This window comes from Poecile atricapillus, chromosome 5 (assembly GCF_030490865.1).
Source record: "Poecile atricapillus isolate bPoeAtr1 chromosome 5, bPoeAtr1.hap1, whole genome shotgun sequence".
NCBI lineage: Eukaryota > Metazoa > Chordata > Aves > Passeriformes > Paridae > Poecile > Poecile atricapillus.
Genome location: NC_081253.1, coordinates 24343562 through 24350678, shown reverse-complemented (window position 1 = coordinate 24350678; position 7117 = coordinate 24343562).

Below are 7117 nucleotides of genomic sequence, written 5' to 3'. Positions count from 1 at the left end.
GCTTTGTTTGAAATTATGCCCAAAAGTCTTTCGGTTCACTCCCCTGGTCTCGTGTATGTAGATGGCACCAATCCTAAGTTCTGACTGCTTCTGATAATGTCAAAGTAGCAGAAGTTCCTGAGGCTCATTGTTGAAAGGGAGTTCTTTTTGTACTTGCTCTTTAATTTCAGCTACCTGAATAAATTTGCACCGTAAAATATTTTTTGGATAAAAACTACTGAATCAACAAAAACGTACTCCAGTATAGTGTACCTGAGAAATATGTTTATAATGTTCATGTTATTACAGAAACCACATCTGTCAAACTAATGGTGAAAAACATATCTGCTGAAACTTTTATATTTCCTCCCAATGGCTATGTGACTAAGTAGCTTAGTGGGTGGTGTCTTTGCTATTAATATTAAGTTTCAGAATTTAAATGAATTTAAATGAGTGCACACAGAAGCACTGACTTTGTTGCAACATTTGTTTCTTTACATGTGTACTCAGTGACTTGAGGTCTTTGCGATGGATGGGGTGAGGTTAATGTATTGCAATGTTCAAAAGCTCATTTAGCAGATGATGATACATAAAATCAGCACATTACAACAGATTGGTATATAATATAAATATAAATCAACATAAGGCATGTGAAATATGTTGGTCTGAAGGAAGTTTCATGTAACTGTCAAGTGTTTCCAGGTAAGCAAAATCAGTTCTCTCTCAGAACTCACATGCAGCAATGAGCTATATATATGGAATGGGTAAAAGCTCTCCTGTTTAGCTAGAGGAATACAAGAATAGGCATTTCTGGATCTTCAGTTGTGATTAAAACTTAAATAATAACAACCTTTAATTTAAATTAATTTGTACTTGATAAAGATTTTGAGAACTTTTCCTACTATGCTCAGTTTTTTCTTTTCATCCCTCTTTTTTTTCTGCCAACTGTCTGATGGTGGCTTTGTGGATCTCTGTAACCTGATTTTATTTTCCCCTGGGGAACCTAGGGACAGCATACTTTTTTGTCTTTTATGAAATGCTTTTGTAGTTCATTAAGTCTTCTTCATAATCTCAAGCTTCTCACACTCATCAGTAGTCATGTCTAGCTTTTACAGCAGCATCCAAACCTGTATCTTGTTTGGTGTTGGTTTTAATATTTCATTCCATAAAATATTTCATTTTATTTATCCTGTTTTTGTAAAGGGGATAAAAAGGAAAAATCTAAAATCTTCTAAATTAGGACTATTTAAAATAAAGGAAACCAGTAATTATGGAAAAAGTTGGTATGATCATCAAGAAGAAATAGGAAAGAAGTGGACAATTAGACTTTTCAAATGTATTAGAAGATAGAAGTCAGGTCAATAAGTTGTTATTAGATATTAATATTTTAATTAATTATCTGATTAATATGGCACATATGTAAAATTACTTTGTAATTTAAATTTAGAAATCCAGTTGGAAAGGATGCCATAAAATACCATTTTACAGAATATATAAAATGTTTAATTAAGCAGTAAAGCTATATAAACCATCTGCTTCTGTTGAAATAGTCAAGATGTTAGAGAGGCATTTCTTGTAATTTAAAACATCTATGCATTTTTGATTGCTTTAAAATTAGCATTCAGCTTTCATAAGCACTTGCTTATTTTTTTTCCTGCAGTGAAATATGCAGTAACTGTTAATGAAGAGGACTTTGAACAGAAATTCTGTTCATTTAGCACATTTTGAACTTTAACATATCAATTTTTGTCATTGAAGATCAAAAGCAAGACTGCTGCAGTTTGATGCTTTCTGTACACTGCATGGTGGGTAATTTAGGAGGAACTGGGTTTTATTGTATTCCATTCATCAGCTGGGCCTTTTCCTGCAAACTATTTCATTGATGCTGAGTAGCTGAAAGTGTCAAGGGATACAGTTCTTTCAGGCCTGGTGCTGCATACTAACTTGTCTTGCAGGCTGCTGAAGAACCGACATGAACTCATAGATCCATGTAACTTGTGTCTCCTGGCAGGAGAAGGGGTGTGAGCAGAAGGGATCTGTCTCTTCAGTCATTCCCAGTGGCAAAATTCCTGGGGAATCCCTCCACAAATGAAAGCCACCTGCCAAATCCAAGCTAAAACTGAAATATTCAAAGGAGCTCACAAGGAATTCCATATCCTTGTTAGCAGGTTTTCAAAATCTGTAAATGGAGTATGGAGAATTGAACAGGCAGAGCTGTATTTGTCTGTAACTTCCAGGTTTATTTGGAGATTCTCTGATGCAGTTGGAAAGCTGTTTGCTGGGTGGTTTCTGCCAGTTTTGAAAAGATGAGATAAAATGAGGTATGGCTGTGGGGGTAGAAGTTTCCTGTAACGTATGCTTCACAGTCTAAGGATTTCTTTACAGACCTTGAACACAAAAATGTGCTTTCTGTCTGACTTGGTCTGCCAGTTGTTGATTTTTGAATTCCTGGCTATGATGTTATAAAGTGTTTTTTTCCCTTGAACATTCCAGGGGCTTGGACCTCACTCTGTTTTCTCTTAGCTTCACAGAAATCTTTATAACTGTTTTGATGTACAGTTTTATATATACTGTTATAAGAACAAAAAGTGTTAACACCTGTGCTTTTGTAAATCTGAATAGGACAAATAAACTGTGAGATACAATATTTTGCAGGATTTTCAGACATCTTAGGTGAAGACTTTCATAGATGACTATAATCAGCTAAAAGGGTAAAAATGTTGACAGATTTGACTCCAAAACCTTGTCTTACCTTCCTCTGTAACGGCATAAGAGTTTTCCCTAATTCACTAATAATTTAAGGACAGGGTGACTAATTTGTATGCAAAGCATCTGTAAACTGGGTCTTAAAAAGCTCCGCATCTGCAGGGACCTCACATTGAGGGCCATGCAAACCATAGCAGTGTAGCAGCTGGTGGAGCTATCTGAGTATCCTTGAAGGAGTTTTTATTAAAGAAAATAGAAAAAAACCCCAAGATTACAGCTTTCCAAAAATTCTAAATCAAAGCAGAAACCATGAAAAATTATGATAGATGTGCCACTTTTGAAAAGAGTGGCAGTCATCTGTCAATGTACAAATAATGGCAAATGTTCTTAATATTCACGGTATTTAGTCAACATGATACAAGATGACCTTTCTGCTTCTCATTTATCATTTAAACTTCCCTTTGGGGGTTTCAGAGTTTTAGCAGCCTACTCTAATTCTGCTGACTTAGTGCCACTTTGTGTGCTGCACTGGCCCCTTTTCAGCAATTCTGAGCTGTCTGGCACTGTTTGGAAACAAAACAAAGCATTCCTATTGCACTACTGAGATTTCCCATCTTCACAAACTACATACTACAGCTACAGCCCATGAAGAGCAAATCAAAGTGTTGACTTTAAGCTGATGATACAAGTTAGGACAAAATGCGATAGCTGTGTTTCTCCTGCTTCCTGCCTTCACTGCAAAGCTTTCTTGTTCCTTAATGTTAGGTCTGCTGGTGTGTGTGCTTGTGTGGCTGGATGACTTCTTTCAGGTGGAAACACAGATTTTCTGCTCCCAGTTCATGGCTTTATACCTGGGTGCTGTGCTCTTAATGGAGTGCAGTTACTCCCTGTAGACCCTTTAGTCCAAATCTAGTTACCCAGACTAGGAAATAGTGTGTTCACAGGAAGCAGAAGTTAAAAAGGTGAAAGAAGTCATTGATTGGGCAAATTTGATTGGAGAGGCAGAGCTGGATGTTTTGAGGCTAGGAGATAACAAATCGTGCTTGTTGAAGGCAGTGAAAGGGACTGCTTGGTTATACTGGGTTTGTTATTTAAAGATTAGTGCCTTTCCACATTGATGCCTCAGGCTGTGATCTTTTAGTCTCACTGATGAACACTTTATTCACAAAAATGGCCTTGGACATCATGAACATTATTCTTGTAAAGTGGGTGACTCTTCAGAGCAAGCTGTATGGTATTTGCACAGAATGCCTCCCCTGATTGGTGTACAAGTTTGTCAGAATTGCATTCTGCTTGTCTTTGTGCTTCATTTCCTCATGGCTGTTGCATTTCTTCTTACCTGAACCGTAGCACACAGAACATAGTAGAAACCATACATCCTCAATTTATCTCTAGTCCCAAAACACACAATGGTGGCTTGTTTGCAGACTAGAAACACGACTGTCCTGTTGTCACTGAGAATTAAAATCATCCTCCCTTGGGCTGCATAAGTAATTATTCTGATTTTATTTAGTATTTTACTATTGAAGAATGAATCAGGTGTTTAACTGTTGTTGTCTGGGGAGGTGATGCTGCCCCTTCCACACTGCGAGCAGGTAGAGGTTTATTCATTATGGACATGTTCTTGAATAAAACAGCAAATTGCATGCACTTGGGCTCTGTGTTAACATGACCTCTTCCACCCATATTGTAGCTGTCTTAACCTACAGTGGGGGTTTTGCATTAGGTGTCATGCTTAGTTTGGTTCTGAAGGTGGCATTGTGAGGAAAAGCATTCATTTCCACTGGTATGTCATACATGTGTACATTGCTTGTACATCTGACTGTACAGGGTGCTGCAGTTTAAGCCTTTGAGACAGTATGGAGAATTTAAAACTGATTTATTTGCATTGCTACTTTATTTACATTGTATTTATTACTTCTGATGAAAAGAAAATGTTTAAACTCCCAATGGATAAACCACATACATTATTTTAAATTTCTTGTGATTCACATTCAGATATCTTTAATGAGCCTGAGGAATGATCGCCAACTAAACTTGCCTCATTAATGTAAAACTAATGTTAATAGCATTATTTTTATCAGTATTCCTTTAAAATTGTTCCCTGTGCTCCTCTTAAATTCATGATCCATAAATAGATTCTTAATTCATGCTTTGAATCATCATATAGTTATAACTTCTATGCTGAAATTGAAATAAAGCAAAGATGTCTAATGAACAGTAGCTTTTAAAGCATCTATCAATTTAGTCAGCACTTGAGAGATTTGCCATATGCTAAAGTCAAAACTCCACTGTTTTAAATGCTCAGGCTGGTTGCTGGGCTGGATCCTAAACTGTTTTCCTTGTGATATGAACTGGTGTAGTTTTATTGAACTCACTGGGAACTATCACAGTTCTTCTGTGTCCTCTTCTTCACTGTCCTCTTCACAATCCTGTGCATCTCATGTAATTTCAACTTCTTTACTACGTGGTGTCTGAATTAAAAAAAAATGCTTATATTTGATTTTGACTATGTCCTTGATTTATGTTTAATAAATAATAAAAGTTGTTATAAAATATGTGGTTTCTAATAAGCAAATAAAAAGACTGTTAGTAGCACTATTATGAATAAAATACTATTCAAAGTAAGAGGAAACTGTTCAGCACACGAGGTCTCAGTTCAATGAGTACTTTGCATCCATGTACATTTGAGAAAAAAACCCAACCCAAAGCATGATTACATTGAAGGGCTTATTCTTTAAAAAAAAAAGTGTGTATGTGAATGTTGGCAGAACTTAAATGTGTGCAATCAAGGTCATAGATTTAAATGCTACAGAAATGCCATACTGTATTCACTTGATGCAAGAATTTATCAGAATATGGTGGAAGCCAGTTAGTATGATTCATTTTTATTATGTAAACTATCATTCATGCATTGCAAATAAACATGCTTCAATCCTGACTGTCTTGGACATTTATTGTAGGTATGTAAGCAGTTTGAAACTGCTTGGCATTTGTTCAAAAATACTGGATTTACTAAGAGCTTGGTAGCTGTCTTCAGAGTAAACAACTTCACTCTCAGCATTCAAGCACTGCAGTTGTTTAAGCTGGCTGTGCTGGGGTACGGCAGGTGTGGGTTTGCACTCGAGCAGCTCTGTCCTGCCCTGGGAGCATGGCAGAGCTGAGGTGTGTGCAGATCCCGGGTTTGCTGGAGGAGAGCAGTGCCGGTGTGTGATGTCTTGCACGGGGTCCAGGGTCCTGCACAGGCTCAGCTCTCACCTGTGTTTGCTGCTGCGTTTCAGGTGGGGCTGCCACTGGGGAGGTTGGGGCTGTGTGAGCGCAGCCACTTGTCTGAACTGGGCTGTAGCACAGAGGAGCTGGGCTCATGCAATTACACTGACCTCAGCAGCACAGCAGGGTTATGAGGAGCACTGGATCAGAAAGTACTGAACTCAGTTGAAGGGGATCAGCTAGGATGCAGCAATGTAATGCTCAGATCCCTCTGCTTTCATTCCATACCGTGCACCTTACAAATCAGAGGTCCCAGAAGAGCTGCCTTGGTTTGGTTTAAGAATATTTGCTTTGGCTCAGCCCCAGGCAAAACAGTCTGCTGGATCAGCTGCAGTAAGAGCCTGGTGCTGCAGAGTTACCCTGCTGGAGGTAGGATGGTGGGATGGCTGCTGTGGCTGCTCATTTCCTAAGGAGCTCAACAGACAAATGCTTTAGGATCACAGAACTGTTTAAGCTGGAAAAGACACCCAAGATCTTTGAGTCCAACCGCAAATTTTTCCTAATATCCAGTCTACATATTCCATGACATAACTTGTGGCTATTTCCTTTGGTCTTCTCATTTGTTACCTGGGGGAAGAGACTGACCCCTACCTCTTTACAGCCTCCTTTCAGATAGTTGGAGAGTGATAAGGTCCCCCCTGAGCCTCCTTTTTGCCAGGCTGAACAATTCCAATTCCCTCAGTCACTCCTCAGAAGACTTCTGCTCCAGATGTTTCACCATCCTCATTGCCCTTCTCTGGACACACAGATCAGAATAACTAATTACTTCATTTGTTTGATCTTATTTTGTATAGGATGTTTCCATAAAATTATTTTAATCAGAGATGATCAGTGTGATTTTTTGATGGTGTATTGAGGGATGCAGTATTTTCAGGTTTGGGATGACCATTGACTGAAACCCTTTGACATAAAATGCACAGCTACCAAAAGGGGTTCTCCATGAACAAACTTAAAATGATAGTGATTAATTCCTTTGATTATTTTTCAAAAACTTATCTTCTAAGCATGGTAAAAAATTGCCCAAACACTATTATTTACCCATCTTGTGAAGAGCTGTAGTACCTATGAAAGATATAAGGGAGTTAGTGTGAATTGTAGGCTATTTGAGCTTTGTAGAAGGTTATAAATTAATTTTGTGTTTGAAAACTTAGGTGATGTTGTA